The sequence below is a fragment of the Hyaena hyaena genome, unplaced genomic scaffold (assembly GCF_003009895.1).
Source record: "Hyaena hyaena isolate Hyena2069 unplaced genomic scaffold, ASM300989v1 scaffold_73, whole genome shotgun sequence".
Taxonomy (NCBI): domain Eukaryota; kingdom Metazoa; phylum Chordata; class Mammalia; order Carnivora; family Hyaenidae; genus Hyaena; species Hyaena hyaena.
In genome coordinates, this window is record NW_024080705.1 from 319,007 (window position 1) to 344,679 (window position 25,673).

A 25,673-nucleotide genomic window follows, 5' to 3' on the forward strand; every position below is an offset into this window, starting at 1 on the left:
TCTGCTCCCCTTACTTGACCGCAGGGCCCTCTCTCCAGAGCCACTGGGCCGGAGGGATGTCCAACTCCGTTTGGGCCTTGAGACGGTGACCACCTCTCCTTCCCACAAGAGGGTATCTCTCTCCTTTCTCTGCTAATAGTCTTGATGCCCCCCCGCTAACTTTTGACCCCCCCCCCCGGGATCTACCCCTGTAGGGCAGACTACACCTCTGTGCCCCCAATTGCAGGGAGTGGCCTGAGTCCTAGTCAAGAGTCTGGTTTAGGTGAGGGGACAGCCCTGGCTTTGTGCTCAGACAGACCTGATTGAAATCCTAGCCCTGGGCCTCCCTTGGAGTGTTAACTATAGCACCTAGTAGGTGTTCAATAAATAGGGACCCTCCACCTCTGGCACTAAGAGCTCCTCCATAGCCCAAGGTGGGAAAAACCGAGAGTCAGAGATGAGAGTGGATTTGGTTTTGCAATGTTGCTGAGGCCAGTTCACCAGCCAGGGCACACAGCCCAACTCCTGCTTCTCAGTATAAACGTGTTCCTAACGATTTGCAAATGAACCGCATTTCACGTAAGCCGGAGGTGGGGATTGGAGTAAGGATTTTTTTCTTTTTTTAAAGGACCTGTGGAATAAAGAATCTTTGTATAAAGTGTAGAAAGACCCTAATCTTTCTGCTTTTGAGTCCAGACATTCTGTTGTGGGGCTTTCTTAAAGGGAGGCCCACTTGTGGGTGGAAATTCTCTAGCACACTTCTCTTGGGGAATCCATAGATCCCCCTGAGAGAGGACTTGGGTTCCTGCACTCTTCCCAGTCTGCACCCTTGTTAGGCTCTGAATGCACTCCCGCCTGGTGGACACAGACCCGGATTCCTCATCCTCGTGGCCCCAGGCCCTAGCTCAGGGCCTCCTAAGAGACAGTGCTCACACAGTGATGAGCTATTCAGGGGCTGGCACACTTCTGAAAGCAGGTTCCGAGAGCTGACGTGGTGTCCCAGGTCACAGAGCTCATTTGCAGTGGGGCTGGGATCCTGGTCTAGTGCTGAGCCAGAGAAAGAGACAAGATTAGGGGTCAGGAGCCTATTTGAGGCTGAGCTTTGCCAAGAACAGTCTGTGTGACCAAGGGCTACAATACCTCATCTGTCAAAGGGGTAACCATGAAGCTCACGGAGTCAAGACAAACTCTGACGTCCTGTGGAAATGCAGAGCATTTCTATTCCAAGGAATCCTAAGACCATCCAGTTATTTGAAAATGACACCAGCAAACTGATATATATATATATGTATTAATTTGAAAGAGAGAGAGAGTTTACATGCATACACATAAGCAAAGTGGGGGAGAGGGAGGGACAGAGGGAGAAAGAATCTTTAAAAAAAATTTTAATGGTTATTTATTTTAATGTTTGATTTATTTTTGAGAGTCAGAGAGAGACAGAACATGAGCGAGGGAGGGGCAGAGAGAAAGGGAGACAGAACCCCGATGCGGGGCTAGAACCCACAAGCTGTGAGATCATGACCTTAGCCGAAGTCAGACACTTAACCGACTGAGCCATCCAGGTGCCCCTGGAGAGAGAATCTTAAGCAGGCTCCACGCTCAGCACAGAGCCCAGGGTGGGGCTCCATCCCACCGCCGATCACAAACTGACCTATATTAAGTTCAGGGGGAAAAAAAAACAACTGAGTTCCTTTTTTTCCTCTTTCGGGTCCTTTAAGATCTGTTAAGTCAAGAGCCAGACTGTGGTTTTGTGTGTGAGGACAGATGGAACAAGAATGTGAGGGGTATGTGTGTGTGTGTGTGTGCACGCGCGTGTATGTCCGTGGGAATGTGGAGGAGGGGCTGTGAGGTGACCAGGCTAGAACCGTTTCCATTCTGGCCCTCCACAAATCCACTAAATGAGCTCAGGATAAGATGACCTTCCCTTCTCAGGGTCTCAGTTTTCCCAGCTGCAGAGTGGGGGCCCTACAGGGACAGATAGGGAGAGTCACAGTGTGTGACTGCTGATCTTCTCCCTTTCCGTCCCAGAGGCTTGCCTAGCTCCCTCCCTGAGCCCCGCCCCATTCTTCCTGCCTTAGGCTTAGTAAGTCAAGAGGGACAGACTGCAGCTGGGACCCCAGAAGCCTGACTCATGAGCAATGGGCTGGGGCCTCCCCCGGAGCCCAGTCCTGGCAAGCAGAGAGCAAAACCTCACCCTGGGTCTCTCCCCCCACCTCCCTCCCTGGGGCCATAACGGTTGCTTTTGTTGGCAAGTATTGTATGTCCCTGCTCTCATCCACTAAGGAACCCTTTGTTAGGAAGAGCGGACATGGGAGCGTTAACTCAGAGTCTGGGCAAGGGTGGAGGAAATGGCTGGGTGGCAGACCCCCCGCTGGAGGTGAACAGGGCCAAAGCAAAGAATCCACAGGCATCAGCTGGGGACCCTCCGAGAAAGGGAAGTTCTGGGTTCCCTGGCCCTCCCCTTGGGAGTCTTGCACTGTGGAATACGGCTTGAGTGATTCTCTTGCTGACAGTCCTCCAGCATTTGCCCACCGCTCTTTCTGTCCAAGCGCTGGCAGGGGACAGGGGTAGGCAGACAACGTGCACTGCCCGGCCGGGAACCAACTGGAAGATACAACAGGCACAAGAGAAAGCCTGAAAACCAGGTAAGATGGGAAAGAGAAGCGTGCTCTGGGTGAAGGAGCGGAGTCAACAGTGAGCATTATGGGGGTCTCAGAAGGAAAGGGGCTTGGGGCAAGGTCAGTGGAAGACCTGCGTCCAAGCCAAAGCCCACAGTCTTCGGAGTACATCATGGTGCCTACACCCTCACCCCCTTAGAGGTCACATGGTTCAGTTTGTCTTCCTTTATCTTCCTTTTCTTAATGTTTATTGAGAGAAATAGGGCATGTGCACAGGGGAGGAGCAGAGAGAGAGGGGGGGAGAGAGAGAATCTTAAGCAGGCTCTGCACTGTCAGTACAGAGCCCAATGAGGGGTTCGAATTCACGAACCGTGAGATCATGGCCTGAGCCAAAATCAAGAATTGGAGGCTTAACCTACCAAGCCATCTAGGCACCCCTGGAAAGGTTTCTAAAAAGATAAAAGGAGAGGAGCCTGGGTGGCTCAGTCTGTTAGGCATCCGACTTCGGCTCAGGTCATGATCTCGCAGTCCGTGGGTTCGAGTCCCGCATCAGGCTCTGTGCTGACAGCTCAGAGCCTGGAGCCTGTTTCAGATTCTGTGTCTCCCTCTTTCTCTGCCCCTCCCCAGCTCGTGTCTATCTCTCTCTGTCTCAAAAGTAAATAAACGTTAAAAAACATTTTTTTTAAGATAAAAGGAAAGAGCTCCTGGGTAGTTCAGTTCGTTAAGCAGCTGATTTCAGCTCAGGTCATGATCTCAAGGTTCATGGGATTAAGCCCTGAGTGGTGCTCCTGACCGACAGGGCAGAGCCTGCTTGGGGTTCTCTCTCCCTGCCCCTCCCTCACTGGCAGAAGTGCATTCTCTCTCTCTCTCTCTCTCTCAAAATAAATAAATGAACTTTAAAATAAATAGATATTTTTCTCTTGTGAAAACAAGAACACATACAGAAAAGCGCCAACTGCTCATTTTTTTAGAGGGGGTAAACTGAGGCCCAGAAAGCAGAGGTAACTTCCCTGAGACCACAGAGTAGGTTTGTTCAGGGGCAAGATAACACCCCAAGCCACCTAGCTCCTGGTCAGATGATCCTAGAATATCATCCTGTTAGTTTCTCTACCCTCCCCCCCCCCTCCACTGAGGACCTTGGACCTTTGGCTACTCATCATATGGTTCTCACCCCATTCCTAAGGGAAGAACAAAGGTGTGGATCTCTTCCTCCCGACCCCTGAGAACCACAATCCTACTAAGAAGTTCTAGGCCGTGGGCACCTGGCTGGCTTGGTCAGTAGAGCATGCAACTGTAGATCTCAGCGTTGTGAGTTCCAGTCCCACCTTGGTAGTAGAGATCACTTAAAAATAAAAAATCTTGGGGTGCCTGGGTGGCTCAGTTGGTTAAGCCTCCGACTTCGGCTCAGGTCATGATCTCACAGTTAGTGGGTTCGAGCCCCGCGTCGGGCTCTGTGCTGACTGCCAGCTCAGAGCCTGGAGCCTGTTTCAGATTCTGTATCTCCCTCTCTCTCTGACCCTCCCCTGCTCATGCTGTCTCTCTCTCTCTCAGAAATAAATAAAACGTTAAAAAAATTTTTAAATAATAAAAAAATAAATTTAAAAAAAATCCTAAAAAAAAAAAGTTCTAGGTCAGTAGTTCTCAAATCAGGGTCCCCCTGACCGTCAGAATCAGTGTCACATAGGTGTTATAAATGGGACTTCTTGGGCCCCACCCCAGACCTATTCAATGAGCATAGGAGGCAAGGTGCTTTACCTGTGCTTTATCAAAACTTCCAGTGGATTCTAGTGCATGCACAAATATGAGAAGCACTATTCTAAGCAAAGCTTTGAAACTCAAGGCCAAATTAGGACAAGGACAAACTCACGGAGGGATCCGGGACCTGCTCCTCGCTAAAGGCTGCCACCCTCCCCTCCTCTCCCCTGTATGTAAAGCTTGGGATTGGGCCATATCTGAAGTCTGGGTCTGGACACAGCTCAGGAGCATCCAGAGACCGTGCCTTGTGGCCCTTCTCTGCATCCCCCTCCTCCTCCTCCTCCTCCCCACCCCCGCATTCCCTCTGCACATTTCTTGGCTAGTGTCTGGTGACCGTATCTAGGAGACCTGGACGGGTTAAGTTAACCACGGTGATTTGTCATACATTACGGAACAGCTGACACCCCCGAGACCGGCTGAAGCATGAGATCAGCTAGAAACAATGCTGTTTGTGCCCTGTGTGTCGATGTCATATGGTTGCCGGTACTGTGTGGCGAGGGGTTCGGGGACAGGAGGGCTCCTCGTCCTTGTAAGGAGGGGTGCCAGAAAAGCCAGCTGCCCTTCCGGAATCCTGTTTCTGCCAGTTACTCTCCCCGAAACTGTAGGCTTATAATTGCAAATCAAAATCCAGCACAGCACCCCCGCCGCCAGGGCTCAAGAGAGACAAGCAGGAAATAAGGACCCTCTTCTATTTCCTGGACCCCCTTGGTTGTAATAGAAGATCTCAGAGAGATTTGGCATAGACTCATTGCTCACCAGCCTGCCTTCTAACCCTGGCATCCTCTTAGATGCCATGGCAGCCTCCTGCCAGCAAAGGCGGGCCAGGCCTCCGTTCTAGTCCTTTCTCTATATCAGTTGGGCTATGTGTAACCAAATAAATACATATGGCTTAATTTATTACACCATATAACATGCAATACTGAAGCAGGCCTGTGCCAGCTTGGTTAATTTGGCAGCCAAACAGAAGCACCCAGCACCCTAGCTCCTTCTTCCTTCTACTCTGCCATGTTTGCAGTTACTCTTGGCCTCAGGCTTGTCCCCTCTTAGTCACAAAATGGCTGCAGTGGAGCCAGCCAAATGCATACGTTCACCAACTGCAATGATGACCAGAGGCAATGGAAAAGGAAGTTTTTTTCTTATCCCCTCTTTTCAAAATTTTTATTGTGCAAATTTTCAAACATAACACAAAGGAAGACAGTAGTATGAAGCTGCCCCAACCCCCACCCTCCCCCACAGCCAACATTTACCCACACTCCGTTTCCATCATTGTTAGCACAAGACTGGTCTTGTTTCATTGTTACCCCCTCCCCACCACACATCCTGGGTTATTTTAAAGCAAATCTCAAGGACGTCTGTGTGGCTCAGTTGGTTAAGCATCCAACTTCAGCTCTGGTCATGATCTTGAGGTCCATGAGTTCAAGCCCCAGGGAGGGCTCTGTGCTGACAGGCCAGAGCCTGGAGCTTGCTTTGGACTCTGTGTCTCCCTCTCTCTCTCTCTGGCTGTCTACTTACTTGCTCAACTTCCCCCATCATAAAAATTTTTGTTTTCTTTTGTTTTGAAGACACAGTTTATTCAAATCAGGGTGCAAACAAAGTCCACACCATGTGCTTGGCTGGTGTGTCTCAGAAAAGATGCCACGGGTAGGCAAACTGCACATGGGGCCAAACCCAGCCCAGGGCCTGTTTTTATAAACACACCCTTGCCACCTACACTTCCTTGGCCTCATCTCCTGCTACACAGGCACAGTGGAGTCGTTCCTACAGAGCCAGGATGAGCCGCAAAGGCTAAAATATTTATTACTTGGCCTTTACGGAAAAGGTTCATTGACCCCCAATCTAAATAATTTCCCTATCTTTCTTTTTCCCTCCTCTCCATTTTTTGGTTTGAAGAACCGAGGACATTTGTCCCACAGAATTCTGCATTTCCTGGTGTCCCTTTTGAAGAGCAAGGTAAGCTTCCAGACCCCCCCCCCTCCGCCCCACAACCTTTCGCAGCAGTTTACCTTCGAGTCCCTCGCCGCCAGTTCCCGTCCAGGGCTGAGGCCATCCTCAGAAGCACGTGGCTGCTCACGAGATACCCTCACAGCTCCCGTACACGACCCTCCCTGCCCCATCCTCTAACTCATGGTCAGCACCTAACAAGCACGCCCCCTGTCCCGGCTCTGTGCTGGACGCCAGGGACCCAGAGGTGACCACAGCAGACCAGACTGTGCTCTGAGCTCCTAGTGAGGGTGTTCCTGGGCTGGGGGGAGGCACAGGTACCGTGAGGGCGCAGAGAAGGGGTGCCAAACCCACATTTGTGCAGCTGGAAAATGCTTCCTGGAGGAGGTGTCCCGGGGCTTGTGGGGAGGGTGGGGCAGGATCCCACCTCTTAGGGGCCGGAAAGTGTGTTAAGGAGTCTGGCCCATCCAGAAGGCTCTCGGCCGCCCCTTCTATTAGGGGGCTGGAGCAGCATTAGGATTGAAAAAGCAAGTGAGATGTAAAATCTGCTCTCAAGTTCCTCACTCTCGCTGAGGCGTGAGTCACCCATGGACGTGTACTGGGTTGTTTAGAGCCCAGGGAGTGAAAGGGTTAAGACATAGTGGGAGGGGTGTTTATAATAGTATTTTGTCCTCTCAAAATATACCACATATATGTTTTTAATGTATATCTTTATATAATATTTCAAATCATATAATCTGTTTTAATATATAATTTATGTTTTATATATTATATACTGTAAATTATGTAATTATATCATGACTTAAATGTGTAGTTTATTATATATTTAATTTATAATTTTATTATACAGTTATTAAATTATATATCAATATAAAATACAGACATATATCTTGTTTTATGGTTATTTTTGAGAGTGAGCATGCACGCACACGCACACATGCAGGGGGAGGGTCTGAGAGAGGGAGACAGAGGATCCAAAGGGGAATCTGTGCTGACAGAAGAGAGCCCGATGCGGGGCTCGAACCCATGAACCCTGAGATCATGACCTGAGCCAAAAATTGGATGCTTAACTGCCTGAGCCACCCAGGTGCCCCTAGACATATATCTTAACATATATTTGACATATTTCAGAAAAGTGGAATATTCTTCTATGTCCATATATTTTCTGTGATGGGATACATAACACGGTAGCATCTTAATGATGGTCTCTGAAATGATACCACGGAGGTAGTGCCTTTTCTCTCTTCCCCCAAAGCCACCTTTGCTCCAATAGCTTGCTCTGGCCTATGGCCCCTCTTGGAGCTGGTTTTTAAATCTGGAAAATGAGACTAGAAATATCTATCTCCCGTCAAGGATGAATACACACAATACTAGCCATGTATCTGGAAGCCCTTCAGCATCTGGGCCAGAGGAGGCATAATATTATTGGCATTTTGCTTCCTTCCTAGCCCTTAAAATGGAATGCCCTGAGTGACTAAGAATCCTCACTCTCTGCCACTCAAAGGGCAGATGGGTTGGAGGTGAACCCGCATTTGCTCATTTCCAGGATGACCTGCCCACAGGGGCAGGGTAGGGGGGCACACACAGACACCCACACTCTGCCAGTGGAATCCTTGCCTTCCACTGGCACTGAGCTCTCACAAGCCCCATCTTCAAAATCGTTCTGAGTCGACAGTCGTCATCTGTGTTCTCCAAAAGAGGGAGAGGCCTTTATTGAGCACTGACTGTATACGGGGTACTGTGGGAAGCACTGCCCGGGCCCCGGGAAATGTCAGCTCCTTGGGTGACCTGAATGCACACCTGCTGGTGACTCCAGTGGTGAAGGTGATGTTTCGTACGATGTCTAACATTTGCCCGGCGAGAGAAAAACCTCAGCGGGGATGCCAGGGGGCCAGGGTCTCGTCAGGACTCTGCTGCTGACTGGCTGGGGAGCTCTGGGCAGTCCCCGTCTTGCCCTGCACTGTGAGCGTGCAGATGAGATCACCACTGCGGCGCCTCTGAGCGCCCACCACCCATGACTCAGCCCCCAGGGCTTTGCACACGCTGTTTCCGGAGGCTGGGGTGCCTTTCCCCATGCCTCCACTGGCAAGCTCTGACTCCTCTTTCAGCCCTCTGTCAGCAGGCAATTCCTCCCCAGACCCATTATGACACATACTTCTTACTGAAGGATTTCTTATACATTTTCTTTTTTTTAAGTTTATTTATTTTGAGAGGGAGAGAAAAAGCATGAGTGGCAGAGGGGCAGAGAGAGAGGGAGTGAAAGAGAGAATCCCAAGCAGGCTCCCCAACTGACAGTGTGGAGCCGGATGCTGGGCTCGAACTCATGAACTGTGAGATCATGACCTGAGCCGAAGTCAGACGCTTAACCAACTGAGCCACCCAGGTGCCCCTTCTTATAAATTGCCTTAAAGGCAGGGCTCAGGTGTTGTCTCCTTAAGGCCTGGCACACAGGAGGTGCTCGATCAAAGTGTGTTGTACTGACTGGCTAGCACTGAGGTCCCTTCCCTCAGCCCTATGCCCTGGGTGAGTGTCGCTTTCCTGAGGGCTAAATCATGGCTAAATCCCAACCGTGAAGACCGGGAGGTGGAAAAGGGTAGAGGTCTCCAGGGATACTCATGCCTTGGGAACGAAGTGAGGCTCGAGGCACATCATCTCGCCCAACAGCTGATGGTGACAACCCTTGCGGTCACCATTAGTCATCCATCCGCCACAGACACTTCTGTTCTTTTTATAACTCCAGGCAGCTGAGGCCAGCCAGGCCCTCCACCTGCCCCACATTTATGCTCCACAGGCTTCCGGGATCTGCTTTTTGGCAAGACCTTCAGATCAATTAGCCGGATCAGTGCTGAGAAGTTGGGAGGTTTGCGGGGTGGGAACCGGGTCCCAGACACCAAAGAGCTACTTAGGCCAGTGGAGTCGAGCCTTGGGTGGAGGGGCACCGAGAGCTTCGGGAAGACCAGGTCACAGAGAGAGCAAAGTGCACAGAGAATTAAAGTGCATGGTGAAGACCCAAATCCGCAACGAGCTAAAAAAGGGCTGTAGATTGCACGTTACAAGCTGTGTGCTTTTCCCGAGTCCACTCCAGCTGGCTGGCAGAGAGGAAGCTTCCTCCCACTTGGCCGCAACTGACCTCCACCGAATGTTCCAAATAGGTCCACATACCTCTCCCAGCCCCGTGGCCCAGAGAGCAGGGCAGCTGAGAGACGAGTCCCTCCCTGGCGACAGCCACACCCAGTGACCTCACTGCTCACTGCTGAGCTGTGAGCACCAGCAGGAGGCAGAAGGCCGGGCCCTCCATCAGTTTCTGGGGAGTGGTTTTTAGCAGGAGCACCCCTATCAAAGGACAAATGGCCTAGAAAGCAAAGTGCAGGCCACAAATTAGCTCCAGGGCCACATGGATTTATCAGTCACCTGAAGAAATGTCAGTAGCCACTGCCCATCCTGTGTCGAGCAGCCCTGTAGTGGCCTGGGCTCAGACAGGATCTGCCCAGAGTGGTCAGCTGTCAGCTCTGGGGACTCCTTGGCCGTGCCTCCTCCTGCCTGCCCTGAGCAACAACCCAAGTGACATCCAGGCACCATGTTTCCCTTCTACCTCCAGCCCTATCGCCTCAGTAATAGGAAGGACAATAAGGGACCATTACTCCTCAACCGTCCACCACCACTTGGGTGACAGCATCCATGGGGCCTTCTATCCCCCAGGGGCTCTTGTTCTTCCCTCTTCCAGAAAGCCACATCTCTGTAGCACCCACCCTCATCATTGCAACCGTAAAGAGCTGAGAAGGTCTGAGATGTCACCCTCCATGTAGGCTAATCCACTTTCCTGGAGGAAGATACGAAACGCCTGGGTCAGAGACCAAGGACTTTGTTGTTCATGGCACCGCGGGCAGTGTGAGCTTCCTGTTTCCTCGCCCCAAGTCCCACGGGGCCAATTCGAAGGCAGGTCCTGGTGGGTGCCATGACCACAATGGGTATGTGTCACAGCTGAGGAGCCCTGAGTTTAGGAAACACCAATCTTCTAAAGGGGCTGCTAGCAAATGGCCCCTCCTTGGAGGGAGGCAAGATCGTTATCTTCCAGGGCCATTTGCTATGCAAAAGTCCTCAAAAGTGTAGCCCAGGACCAAAGCTATTCAGGAGACAGACAGGGACCCATTGGAATCATCTCCCAACAGATACTGTGGAGGTGATGTAAGCCTGTGAGCTGAGCAGAAAGAGTCCACCTACCTCCATAAGCGCAAGGGCAGTGGGGAGCTGCATCCTTTTTTCCCCTTGGCTGAGCCCTGCCTTGAACTAGAGCATCGGGAAGCAGGGTCTGAGACAATCCAGGTGAAGGCTGGTGGGAGAGCCAGGTACCTGGAGTCCAAGAGAGGGAAGGAAGCCCCAGAAAGGGTGGCACTTCCAGAACCACATCAAGTCACGTCACCTGTCAAATGCCTCACTTTCCTTCTACATAAAAGTAAAAGAATAAAGGTACCTACTCATGAGGGATCTTGTAAAGGTTAATCCAGCCATCCAGGGCAAGTGCTAAGCCATCACGCAGCAGCAGTGCCATGAATGATGACCATCAGGGTCCCAACAATTGACTGGTGAGATGGACCGTGCAAGGTCACACTGCCAGAGGACATAAGCTCTGGTAATTCCAACCCAGGTTGCCCAACCTCCTTCCCAGGATGCCCTCTACCAACCAGGGCTGCCCTCTCCACCCACCTCACCTCCTTCTTTCCGCCTCTCCTCTCCAACCTCGGCAGCCTGGCACCCTCCACCTTGGGCTATAGATACCTTGCCAAGGGGATGCCACACACTGTCCATGGTTAGTCCCTGTTAAATGCAGAATCCAGAAAGGCTTCAAGAAAGTCAGGGATGCTGGCTCGCCACTTACCAGCTCCGCAACTTATGGAACCTCCCCTGAACCTCAGTTTCCCCATCCGTAAAACAGGAAAATCATAAGGCTGGTTTATGGGACTGTGGTGAGGATTCCTATATGCCAAGTGCTTAGCAGGGGGCCTGGCACGTGGTAAGGACTCAACAAGTGTCAGCTGTTATTCTGACTGCATTTAGTATTCATATTCTAAATGAGGATTGTAAAATAGACACCCAGCTCTGGGGGACTTGGTAGGTTCCGTGCTCCAGAAATAAGGAACTGAGAAGCCAGCCAATTAGCTTGTGGGTAGGCAGGCAAGCCCTCTGCGCACTGTGCAAACCTGTGCTGACCATCAGAAAGGCCTAGAAGCAGAGCAAGGACACGGTGCCGCAGAAGGGTGAGGACATGGAGACCACGAGCTGCATTCAGCCCCCGGGGGTCCCCCACCAGCGTGAGAACAGGGGTGACAATGACCACAGTGCACGCAGCCGTCTGTCCGAGGTCCCAAGGTCCCAGAGGTGCTGGGGCCACAGTGGGGCCAGAGCCAGGTGACTCAGCAGCATCTGGAGGGCCTCTGACCCACTTCTCACACAATCAAGCTCAGCACTGGCTGGGTGCATGGCTGGGGAGCCAGCTCGCCCTGCTTTGCCCAGGCTTCTCCGACTTGAGCATCGACAGTCCCTGTCCTGGGCACTCTGGAATGGTTGGTCATGCACTTGTGACCAAGACCCACTGGCTTCGGAATGGGGTCTATTCCCTTCCCAAGAGCCCCTGAGTGCCCTCAGCTCCTGCTCTGCACCCCACCCTTGCTCCACTGCTGCCGAGAAGATGTCCCCAGGCAGGAGGCAGAGGTGCTAGAAAGAGAGCCAGGTGTGACTGAGTCAGCAGTGGGGAGGCTGAGAGGAGCAAGGGCATGAGAAGCTGTCGAGATCTGTGTCCTGCACTCCCTTCTCGGGCTCCACTCCACGTGAGCTTGTCCCCCCACCCCGCCCCACCTCTGCAGCTCTGTGGCCACGCGTGGGCTTCTCTCGGCTGCCCTCCTGCTGCTGCTGCCCCCCGCCCACCTCCTGGCTGGCGGGAGGGCAAGGATGTGACCAGCCACTAGTGCTTGGGCCCCTTCCCGGGGGACACACAGAGCTTCCTGCAGCCTGACTGTACCTGCATCTTCGGCCACAACGCCTGGCAGCAGGGTGCCCTTCAGCACCTGCCCCTGGCACTCACCGAATGGCCCGCCCGGGGCTCTGGCCACCAGCTCTACCTGGCCAGGGCCACATCCAGCTGTCCGGAGGAAGTGGCCCGGGATTTGGCTGATAGCATCCACAATGACTGGCAGGTCGGGCTGGACAGGGCCCAGGGGCCAGGGGTCCATGTGATGTAGCTGGGGATGGCCCCCCTCCAAGGCAGCCAACGTCAGGGCCAGTACAACTTCAGCACAAACTTGGTGGAGGTTGTCAGGCACAGGGGTGATGCCTGCCGGATGGCCCACGGGGGCAGATTAAGTGCTTATTAAATTGTACACCCCCAGCAGATCTCAACACAGTATATTTTCATCAGCCTTTAATCCTCAATATCTACAGCAGGCACCCCCCTACCCGCCCAAGCCAGCTTGTCCCAGTGAGCCCATACCTTCTAGGTGCAGGGCTCCTATTTGGCTCCCTTTCTAAATTGGACATTTCTCCCTTAGGAGATAGAGAGGCATGGAGGGTGGCTGGACAGGGGGCTGTGAGAGAGATGAGAGGTCCGATCTGGGACGCTGGCCACAGGTTTAGAAAGGTCAGGCTATCTAAGAATTTGGGTGAATACGCTAGACAGTTGCCCGCAGCTGATGCGGGAGAGGCGAGGAGGAGGAGCAAATAAGGACGATCCCACTGGTTCTTCCCTTGGTAACAGGGGGCAGGTGGCAAGCATCCCCTGAAATGGAGAAGCTCAGAAGGGAAAAGGAAGAGCTTGTTTGGAATGAGGTGAGTTTGACGTTTCTGGGACTCAACCAAGGGATCCCACGCCTGGCACGTAGTGAGCCCCCAGGCCTGGCATGCCTGGGAGAGGAGAGATCTGAGAATCATCAGTCTCTGGGTAGCAATAGGAGCCACGGGGGTTGGTGAGCTGACTGTGGGGCGAGCGCAGTCAGAAGAGAGGCTCGCGGGTGGAATTAAAACAAGACCGACTCCTAGTCGCTGAAGTTCTTGTCTTCTGAGAGAGTTGTCTGATTCCTGGGCAATTCACTAGCTGTCTTACTGGGACAGGATTGATATTCAACCCCTTTTATTTATTTGTTTGTTTGTTTTTAAGTTTATTTTTGAGAGAGAGAAAGTACAAGTGGAGGGAGGGACAGAGAGAGAAGGAAACAGAATCTAGAGCAGGTTCTGCACTGTCAACGCAGGGCTCGAACTCACAGACCAAATTGAACCATCAAGTCCTGACCTGAGCTTAACCAATTGAGCCACCCAGGCGCCCCTCAACCCTTTTTATATATAACTCTCCAGCCACTGTGTGCTAGGGACTTAATTCCCAACCTTGAAACATAGTCTCCCAGTAGGATTCTGGATCCTTCTGCAAAGGACACTTCTAGTGACTTCCCTTCCTATCCAAGGTGGATGAATATGCAAATTCCATCTCCACCATGTCCCTTGATAAACCCTGGTCTTTGGGGCTTTTTACTTCTATCTTTTCACTTTGGGGATGAAAATTTTCAAATATATATAAAGGCAAAGAGTATAGTAAACATTCATGCACCCATAAACCAACTTTAATAATTGATTTGTAGCTAACCTCCTTCCGTTATACATTCCCCCACTTCCCTACACACACACACACACACACACACACCATCCTCACTGGACTGTATTAAAGCAAATTATAAATAGCTCAGTATGTATCTCAAAAATATAAGATCTCTTTATTTATATTTCTAAGTTTACTTATTTATTTTTTGAGAGAGAGAATGAGCTGGGAAGGGACAGAGAGAGAGGGAGGTAGAACCCCAGGCAGGCTCCATGCTGTCAGGGCAGAACTTGATGTGGAGCTTGAACTCACAAACCATGAGATCATAACCTGAGCCAGCATCAAGAGTCAGACGCTTAACCAACTGAGCCACTCAGGCGCCCCATAAGATCTCTTTAAAGAAATTAAACTTCTTTATTGAAGTGTAACATATTACTGAAAAGTGCTAAAGAAATACAAGAAAAATACACACCTAACTCATGTAGCTACTTTCCAGACCAAGAAATAAAGCATCATGAGCTCCCTAGAAGCCCCTCCATGTAGTCTTCCCATCCCTAATCCTTCAGGAAATGGCCACCATTCCGACCCCTGTCACCATAGATTAGTTTTCCCTCTTTTGAACTTCGTATATACAAATCGTATAGTTTATATTATGTTGTGTCTGGTTTCCTTCACTCAACATTTTACATGTGAGATTCATCCATAATTGTTTTCTGTATTGGTTATTTGCTTATTTTTGTTGCTGTGTAGGATTTCGCTGCATGAAGATACCACCGTTTATTCCCCCATCTTATTGTAAATGGACATTTGAGTGGTTTCTATTTGAGCTGTTATAAATAGCACTGCTATGACCATTCTTGTGCACAGTCTCTGGTGGACACAGCAATCATTTCTGGGGGTTATACACCTAGGATCGGGATTGCCTGATCATAGGATATATGTATGTTTATTTTTAAAAGATACTGTGAAATAGGGGCGCCTGGGTGGTTCAGTCGGTTAAGCCTCCAACTTCAGCTCAGGTCATGATCTCACAATTCACGGGTTCGAGCCCCGTGCTGGGCTCTGTGCTGACAGCTCAGAGCCTGGAGCCTGCTTTGGATTCTCTGTCTCCCTCTCTTTCTCTCTGCCCCTCCCCCACTCATGTTGTGTCTCTCTCTGTCTCTCAAAAATAAATAAAATGTTAAAAAATGTTTAAAGATACTTCTAAATAGTTGTCTAAACGATTTGACCTTGGGTTGTCTGCCTTTTTCTTATGGACTTAGGAGAGTTCATTAATATTCTGGATTTTAATCCTTTGTTGGACATTTCTATTAAAAATGATCTCTCCTGCTCTGTGGCTTATCCTAGACACTCTCTTCCTATCTTTTCATGAACAGAAGTTCTTTATTTTCATAAACTCTCATTGATCCATTTTTCCTTTAGTAATCCCTTCTGAAGTCCTACTTAATAAGTCTTTACCCCACCAAGGTCTTAAAGATTATCTCGTCTGTTATCTTTTAGAAGCTTTATTATTTTTTCCATTTGCTTCTACATCCCATCTATAATTTATCTTTATATGAAGCAGAGTAAGTTTCAACATGCATGTTTCTCCTATATGGATATCCAAATCTCATATACTATTTATTGAAAAGACCATTGTTCCACTGCATTTCAGTGGCACATTTCTCAGGAATCTGGTAACCATATATGTGTTTCTGTTTCTGGACCCTCTTCTGTCCACTGGCCTATTTTTCTATATGTATGCCAATACCGTACTGACTCAATTACTATAGGTTTACAATAAGACTTTATAAATGATGGTAAAAGGTCTCCATTCCAGCTTTGTGCTTCATCTATATATTCTTGACTATCCTTGGCCCTTTGCATTTCCATATAAACTTTAATATTTTTTGAGTGGGGAGGGGCAGGGGGAGAGAGAATCTTAAGCAGGCTCCATGTTTAGCGAGGAGCCTGACCAGGGCTCTATCTCAGGACTGTGAGATCATGACCTGAGCAGAAATCAAGAGCTGGTTGCCTAACCGACTGAGTCACCTAGCTGCCCCCCTATATAATTTTTAGCATTGGCCTATACATTTCCCCATTAAGGCAGGATTTTGTAGGACTGCGTTATATCTATAGATCAAATTGGGGAGTGATGATTTCTACAATCTTGACTCTTCCGATTCATAAACATGGTATATTATTGATCTCCATTACATTATTACATTATTGGTCTCAGCACTATTTTGTAGATTTTTGTATAGCAGTCATTCTTCATTAAATTTTTTCTAGGAATTTGATGTATTATAATGTTATGATTAAGTGAATCATTCTTTAAAATTTATTTTGTAATCTGGGGCACCTGGGTAACGGTTCAGTTAGTTAAGCATCTGACTTCAGCTCAGGTCATGGTCTCGAGGTTCCTGAGTTCAAGCCCCGTGTTGGGCTCTGTGCTGACAGCTCAGAGCCTGGAGCCTACTTTAGATTCTGTGTCTCCCACTCTCTCTGACCCTTCTCTGCTCACACTCTGTCTCTCTCTCTCTCCTTCAAATATAAACAAATATTTTTTAAAATTTTTTATTTTATAACCATTGTGGATACACTGACTTGGAATCCAGGGACACTGTTAATTTATTGTTAATTCAATAGTTTATTTTTAGATTCTTTTCATATATCATCTTCAAGAAGTTGTATTTCTTTTTCTTTTAATATTTTTTATTTATTTTTCAGAGTTGGAGAAAGAGAGTGCAAGCAGGGGAGGGTCCGAGAGAGAGGAAGATACAGAATCCGAAACAGGCTCCAGGCTCTGAGCTAGCTGTCAGCACAGAGCCCGACATGGGGCTCGAACCCACAGACCTTAAGATCATGACCTGAGCCGAAGTCGGATGCTTAACCGACTAAGCCACCCAAGTGCCCCAAGAAGTCTAATTTCTTTCTTTCCAATCATATGCCTTTATTTCTTTTTCTTGCTTAATGTACTGATTACAACCTCCAATATAATGTTGAATAAACTTGGTGAAAGGAAGTGCACTGTCTTGTTCTCATTTTCCAAGGAAAAGCTTTTAGTATGTTACCATTGAGAATGATGTCAGCTATAGTTCTCATCTATTCTTAGCTTATTAAGAGTTTTTATCATGAATGGGCGTTAAAATTGTATCGAATCCTTTTCACATATCTGAAAAGGGTCTAGGATCCAGAATATATAAACAACTTTTACAACTCAGCAAAAATAACTCACTCTTAAAACGGACAAAGTATTTAAATAGACATTTCTCCAAAGAAGATATACTCAATGACCAATAGGCACATGAAAAGATATTCAATATCATTAGTCCTTAGGAAAGTGAAAATCAAACCACAGTGAGATGCCACTTCACATGCACTGGGATGATACAACCCAAACGACAAATAACTACACGTGTTAGCGAGGTCGTAGAGAGATTGGAACCCTCATACACTATTGGTGGGAATGTAACATAGTGCACAGTGCAGCTACTTTGCAAAAACAGTTTGGCAGTTCCTCAAAAAGTTAGAGTTAACATATGGCCCAACAATTCCACACCTACGTATATATCCAAGAGAAATGGAAACATAGGCCACACAAAAACTTGTACAGGAATGCCGATAGCTCCACTGTTCATAATAACACTCAAAATGTGGAAACAATCCACCAACTGATAACTAAATAAACAAAATGTGGTATAGCTATACAATGGAATAGTATATTTTTAGACACAGGAAGAATAAAGTACTGATAAATGCTACAACGTGGACAAACTTTGAAAGCCTTATGCTGAATGAATACACCCAAACAGAAGACCACATATACTTGGATTTGACTTCATTTACATGAAATTTCCAGAATAGGCAAATCCATAGAGGGAAAAAGTAGGTTTGTTGTTGCCAGGGACTGGCACATGGAGGGAAGAGAAAATAGCGGCGGGGGGGGGGGGGGGGCTGCTAATGGATACGAGGTTTCTTTTTGGGGTAATGAAGATACTCTGACACTAGACAGTGGTGATGGTCGCACAATATTGTGCACGTACTTCAGGCTACTAAATTTTACACTTCAGAAGTGTGACATTTTTGATAAGCATATCTTAATTTTAAAAAAGAGAAACAGTTTTACATGTAGTATATAGAACTAAATTTATAATCCAAATTACTCTTTTTTTATTTTTAAAATGTTTAACCTTTATTTATTTCGAGGGACAGAGAGAGACAGACTGTGAGCAGCAGAGAAGCAGAGAGAAAGGGAGACACGGAATCCGAAGCAGGTTCCAGGCTCTGAGCTGTCAGCACAGAGTGCATTGCGGGGCTCAAACCCATGAACCATGAGATCGTGACCTGAGCTGAAGTGGGACGCTTAACCAACTGAGCCACCCAAGAACCCCTATAATCCAAATTATTCTTAAAAATCTCAGGAAGGCATCACACTGGAGACAATGACCCTGAGTGAAGCAGTTGATATCTATATAAAGACGATGTTTTGTACAACAACAAAGAAAAACATTTATTTTCTAGGCTTGGTTTTATTCAGATTTTTTGCTTTCTTCCCATGTGACTTTCGGTAAGTTATTGCTTTAAGGAAATATATTAATAATATATATATCTAAATTGTAAAATTTATCAGTATAAAATTATAATAACTTCTTAAGATCTTTTTAATATATGCAGGCTCTGAAGTGACAGCGCTTTTTTCATTCCTGATATTGTCAATTTGTGCCTTCACTCTCTCTGTATCAGTCTTGCTCAGGATTCATACATTTTATTTATCATTTAAACAAGCAAACTATGGCTATTGGTTTTCTTTATTGTATGTTTGCTTTCTGTTTCATTCATTTCTTCTCTTCACTACTTCCTTCCCACAGTGTTTGGATTTCATACGTTGTCCTTTTTAATACCTGGAGATAGATATTTTGATTATTGATAGTAAGTTCTTCTCTGTGTTTTGATGTTTGCATGCGTAACTATAAATTTTCCCCTACGCATAATGTTCGTAGTATCCCACGTGTTTTGGTATTTTTATTATGATTCATTTGAAAGCATTTTTCAATTTCTTCTTTGACTTAGGGTTATTTTGAAAGATATTTAATTCCCAAACATTTGGGGATTTTCTTTTGTTTTTTTGTTCATAGAATTGATTCTAGCTTAATCCACTGAGTCATAGAATTTTCTCTGTAAAATTTCAACGTATTGAAATTGAATTCATTTTTGGGCCTTATGGCCAAGCATATGGCCAATTTAAAAGAATATTTAATGGCACTTGAAATTAAATGTATTTCTTTAGCACATGGATGCAGTGTTGTATGCACATCAGCTAGGTCAAGCCTATCGACTGTGTTGTTCAAATCTTCTATGTCAATGCTGATTTTATTGTTATCTACTTAGTCAGTTACAGAGAGAGGGAGGCTAAAGTCATTCACATGTGTTTACTCTGTCCCATTGCTTGAGTTTTCTTCTTTAGGTTCTCTTTTACATGGAAGTTAGACATTCTCTGTCTTCCATATCTATCACTTTCTCCCATATCTTTTCTTATTCACTCCCCAATTTATTTATATTTCTTTTTAATTTCCCTCCTTTTCATATATTTCTCTTATGGTTTTATTTGTGTTCACTCTTGTATTCACTCTAGTTCTTTTTTATTTCTGAAATTTCATTTCTTTTCTAAAAAGAAAAATCATTTTTCTTAACTCTCTGTAAGCTCTTTTCAGGTCTTCCTTTTGTCCAATCTTCTCATTTATAAGTTTTTATGATCCTGAGTTATGCTTTCATTTCATAGCTTCAGTCATTTCAAAAACTTTTTTCTTTTAGCTCATTTTCAAATACTAAATTAAAATTTGTATCTGTTTTGTGGGCAAGTCTTTCTAGACAACTTCATGGACTGACGACCTGTTATGCTCATTAGTCTCTTTTCTTATAAGAACCCCGAATGGAACTGGATTCTTTCTCTGCAATCCTTTTCTATTGCCCATGTTTTGTTTTGTTTTGTTTTTAACCTTTGTTCACTTTTTGAGAGACAGAGTGAAGGTAGGGGAGGGGTAGAGAGGAGACACAGAATCCAGAGTAGGCTGCAGGCTCCAAGCTGTTAGTACAGAGCTTGATGCGGGGCTGGAACTTGTGAACCGCGAGATCATAACTTGAGCCAAAGTCTGTGGCTTAACTGACTGAGCCACCTAGATGCCCCTCTGCTGTCCACGTTTAAGTGAGATAGGCTTCCCTGTACTCCTGAGTGGGATGAATAGGTGAAGATTTCTTGGCCAAGATTCATGACTCTAGGGCTCCATCTTCTGTTGTACTGAAGAAGTCCTTGAAATTAGCCTCAGAGGAGTTTGAGAACTGCTTCCTCTGTTACTCTACCCCACTGTGTGTGGGGGGGGGGGTATGTGTGCAGGCATTCACAGCAGCCAGGATCCCCTACTTTATCTTTATGTGGATCTTCTCTCTACTTGGCTTCACACGGTCCTGCTATTTACTTCCAGCCATTTCCCCTCAGTGTAGGGCTTTGTCCTGGTTTGGCTGATGAGTTTCAATATTTCATGGGGAGATGTCATGTGCTCTTGGGAGGATTAATTTATATCATAATTATAAAGCATTTCCCAAGGTATCTGGCAGGTAGTAGTACACATGGGATACTTATAATGTTTATAATTATTAATGCCTACCCCCTTTTACCATACATACTAGTCCTATCCATAAACATAAGCTATTTCCTTGATGGGAGTCTCCCTTTCTTGCCTCCATGTCTCTGCACCTGCTATTCCTTTCCCTGAAAAACCTCGGCACAATCTCTGCCACTCACCAATCCTTCAAGAGCATCCTATTGTGGTTATATCAGTGGGTTAACTGGACCCAACCAGCACTCTGGACCACTGTAGCTCCTCACTTCTAGGCCATACCATACATCCCAAACCTCCTCTGAGATTTGACACCAGTGACATAACTTTTATTTAGATTTTTTATTCTCTACCAAGCCCTTTACATACATTACCTCTTAATCTCCACAACAAAACTCTTATTATAAGCATAGTTGGGTAGATTCAATTATTGGCCTTATTTTACATATATGGACACAGAGGTTGAAACAGACTAGATACTTATCCCAAGGTTGATTGTGGGTTGTGATAAAGCAGGTATTTTGACCAGGCAATCTGGTCAAGTTTGATCATGGTGCTACGTCTCTGGACTGTAGTCCCCATCAAGGATGGAGTCCAGGCTTGCATGCCTTTGTAACTGTCTCTGTAATCATCAGTTCTTAGCAGCACCTGGCACACAGTAGGTGTCCAAAAAAGACTCCATTGATGGGCTACAACAGATGGATGTGCATAGTGCATTGTAATGGTTAAATGTACGGGACTATGGGATTTTAGGAAGAAACATTTCTAGCTGAAAGGCAGATGGAAAAGTTTCAGACACTGCTCAATTTCTTCCAAAGAGTCATTAGTCAGACTCTTACTCAGAACTTCTTTTTTTCTTTTTTCCATTCAGGTTTGAACTCAGCGAGATGTTTACATTTTCACAAGCCCTTGGCCACTAATAACTCATCACAAAACTCCCAGACATGGCCAGGCACAGCCCTCAGAACATTCACAAAACCCACACCGATTTTCTAAGCTCTATCATCTGAGGCCACCACTCTCACAGAGAAATCCCAGACCTACTGTTCTTTAATAGAAATATCAGAAAATTGAAAGGTCACTGATGAGTTAGAAATCCAATTTTTCCAGACATTGGAATTTCACTTGGATGTAGATTTACTAGGCAGCTATGTGTGAGCTGGGCTTCTAAGAAAGCACTGGCCTTGAGCCAGAAAACCAGGGCCTGGCCCCTGCTCTGCCACTGACCGGCTGAGTCATGTTGGGCAAGTACCTCTTCTTGCTAGTTCTCTGTTTTCTCATTAAAAAAATTAATCAGGGATAACAACATTCTGCTTATGTCACAACATCGTTAAGCATAGAAATAATGTACATGAAGTTCTTTGCTATAGGCTCTGTTATACAAAATCAAGAGGGTAAGCCAGGGAGCCAACTGGGAAGGCTGGGCAGTGGCAGCCATTTTTCAACAGCCAACATGGGACCATTGAAGCAGATGAGTGGGCCTACAAGGCAGCCTGGTGAAGAATGGAGACTAGAGCACAGGAAGAGAAGGAGATGAGGATGATGTAGTCTAAAAGAAAGAACAGTCAGAAAGAGAGAGTGAGAAGCCTGATGCCTTTCCAGTTTCTATAAGGACCAGCCGTCTGGGAGATTTCTATCGTAGGCTATCGTCATAGCAACCCTCATTATTTTCACTGATTTAAAAAAAAGCAAGGGATTCGAGTTCTACTACCCATTTCCATATGTACGTTAGCAATCGAGATTCTTGTTTTATTAATCCATAGAGATTAATATGATGGGATAAGATGAAAACCAAGGGCATTATCAATGCCCTCTTAGTGTAAGTCAATCTCCTATAAAAATGTTGTCAGTGTGTAACCACCCCAAACCTGGTCACAGCCATCGTCCACCACAGGTTTAGACTTCTTCGTTAAAACAGGGAAAAATTTCCCCCTGCATCTAATGGTGTGTGAATAAACTGTGGTTGCTACACTTAACAGTCTTGAATCTTTTAGAATGAGATAAAATAGAATCGATTAGTCTAGCACATTGTAGGCAGTCAATCAATATTTACTTCATTTGATGCTTGTTGAATGAAATATTTATTGAATAAATAATACTTATGAGATCAAATGTTATAGAATAATTATTCTTAAAGTCTACGCTGCTGCAAAAACACCGAGAAAGGCTGAATTGAAATCGATGACATGTATCAGAAAGCATTGATGAAATTGAAAGTAAGTAGGAGAAATCCCAAGGAGGCAAAAACCGAAGAAGTGAGAACCACAGAGAAGGCCAGGCAGCTCGGCCGTGGATGCCCCGAGGCATGCGCCAATCCAGGAAAACCAGACCCCAAGTTATAATGACCACAGGCATCAAAGGCAATAATATCTTGTGAGGGGGAGGGAGGGGAATGGAAGCTGAGATCATCCCACATAAAATTTAAATAAATTCTCCGTGTGCTAATAATGTCAATAAAAGTGTAGACTAGAAGAAGGCTCTCTTTGCTAGAGAAAGGGATCAAGAAAGACACTTGTTTGTCTCCATTTAAAATCTGAGTAAAAGGACAGAGTACTTCCGAAAATGTAATAACCACAGACCTACCTTCCCTACGTGTGTGGCTCAAATTCACACTACTAGAAGGGGAAAAAATATGCCAAGCCCACAAATAAACTTCAAAAGGAGGTGGTAAGCAAGAGCAAGCCTGCTTTGAGACAATATTCTTAACCTGGGCTTTGTGGGATTCCCACAGATAAATTGCAGCCAAGCACGATCACGGTCTAAATCACAGGCAAAACACCCAGGAACATTAAGCCACCAAGAGGAGAGAGTCCCCTGACATAATAAGATAAAGAATCAGATGCACCAAAGTCTTTGTATATCGGCATGCCGAGGTGTAAAAGTTTAAATAAGTATGCTTGAATGTTTTAAAACTTTTTAAAGAATATAGGGGCGCCTGGGTGGCTCAGTTGGTTAAGTGTCCAATTTTGGCTCAGGTCATCATCTCACAACTTGTGAGTCCAAGGCCCGTGTCGGGCTCTGTGCTGACAGCTCAGAGCCTGGAGCCTGCTTTGGATTCTGTGCCTCCCTCTCTCTCTGCTCTTCCCCCGCTCATGTTCTGTTCCTCTCTCTCTCAAAAATAAATAAAACATTAAAAAATAAATAAATCACTAAAAGTAAAAATTAATGGAAGAAAAATATGGAAGACCACACATTCTGAAGGTAAGACTGAGAGAAAATCAAGCCACTCACACATTGTCGATAGAGTGAAAACTGATGCCAACCCTGTGGGTGGTGTCTGTGTACGCAGACATATATATAGACACTTTTCTAGATGCATGCATGCATGTATATACTGTACACGTATATGTGTAAAGTATGTATGTATTTGCATGTGTATATGTGTATATTTTTATATGTATTATGCATAACAAAATTTAATACACATTATGTTCTGATCCAGCAAATGAATGGGTGATCCCATTGCAACATTCTTTGTGAGAGCGAAAGAGTATAAATAACTCAAATGTCAGCCAATAGAGGCTGGTGAAACAAATTATGTTTCATCTGTATAATGAAATACGGTGCAACCATTAAAAAAAAAAAAAAAAAGAATGAGGAGAGGTGCCTGGCTGACTCAGTCAGAAGAGCATGCGACTCTTGATCTTGCGGTTGTGAGTTCTGGCCCCACATTGGGTGAAGGCATTACTAAAAAGAAAATAGGCTAAAAATTAAATTAAATTAAGGGCTTCTGGGTGGCTCAGTCGGTTGAGTGTCTGGCTCTTGGTTTTGGTTCAGATCATGATCCCAAGGTTCATGGGTTCAAGCCTCATATAGGGCTCTGTGCTGACAGTGTAAAACCTGCTTGGGATTCTCTGTTTCTCTCCCTCTCTCTTTGCCCTCCCCTACGCTCTCTCTCTCTCCCTCTCTCTCAAAGTAAATAAGTAAGCTTTTTAAAACAGAGGAGAAGTGCTTGTGTGACTCAGTCAATTAAGTGTGAACTTTGGCTCAGGTCATAATCTCATAGTTTGTGAGTTTAAGCCCTGTGTCACATTCTGTACTGACAGCTCAGAGCCTGGAGGCTGCTTCTGATTCTGTGTCTCCCTCTCTCTTTGCCCCTCCCCTGCCTTCACTCTGTCTCTCAAAAATAAACATTAAAAAAATTTTTAATAAATTAAATTAAATTAAAAATAAATAAAAGAGGGGCGCCTGGGTGGCTTAGTCGGTTGAGCGTCCGACTTTCGCTTAGGTCATGATCTCGCGGTTCGTGGGTTCGAGCCCCGCATCGGGCTCTGTGCTGACTGCCAGCTCAGAGCCTGGAGCCTGTTTCAGTCTGTGACTCCCTCTCTCTCTGACCCTCCCCTGCTCATGCTGTCTCTCTCTCTCTCCTAGAAATAAAATAAAAAACATTAATAAAAAAAATAGTAATAATAAAATAAAAAATAAATAAAATAAATAAAAGAATGAGGAAGCTCTCTAATGCTAATAAGGAAAGATCTCCAATCTATACTATTCTAAAACAAAATAATAGCACAAAGCAAGATGTATAATAATACTACTTCCTTTGATGTGAGGAAGGAAGAAAATAAGAAAACATTTATACTAGTATTTACTTATTTTGTGTTGGGGAAAAAAAACTCCGAGAAGACACCAAAGAAACCGAGAAAGAAATAGGAAGAGGGAAAAAGTGGCAGCCATGGAGGGAGGCTGGCATGGGGGAGCACTGAGATTAGTCACTAAATCTGTTTTTATATTGTCTTGACGTTTGCCACTTGGTAAATGAATGACCTAATCTATGAAGTCAATGGATGAATTAAATAGCAGATTAGACACCGATAAAGCAAGAATTAGGGAAATGGACTGAAGAAGTGGAGAGAAACCAATGAGAACACAGTACAGAGAGACAGAAAATAGGAAACAAGAAAAAGAGCATAACGGACAGGGAGGGGCGAGCGAGGGCTTGTTGTATTTCTGACCGGCATTCTACAAGGCAAAACTAGAGAGAAGGAGGTAGAATATATGCAGGGATCGTGGCCGAGAGACCTTCCAGAACGATGAACCATGTGAATCCTCAGATTCAGGAAGAACACATCCCAAACAGCATAAATTAAAAAGAAATTCATATCTAGATACAGACTTTGTAGTAAAACTTCAGAAAATCAAAAATGAAAATATCTTCGACACAGTCCCTCCTCCGCCCCCTAAAATAAATTCTCTATACAGGAC

At 46.0% G+C, this 25,673-nt stretch overlaps 1 long non-coding RNA gene across 1 annotated transcript; it reads left to right on the forward strand.

The window, feature by feature from the left end:
* Positions 1 to 2,110: 2,110 nt before the first annotated feature.
* On the forward strand, positions 2,111 to 16,615 carry LOC120232472. The gene is made up of 4 exons (XR_005528575.1): positions 2,111 to 2,624; positions 6,243 to 6,302; positions 13,042 to 13,112; positions 16,582 to 16,615. It is a non-coding gene; the product is annotated as an uncharacterized LOC120232472 (long non-coding RNA).
* Positions 16,616 to 25,673: the final 9,058 nt, after the last annotated feature.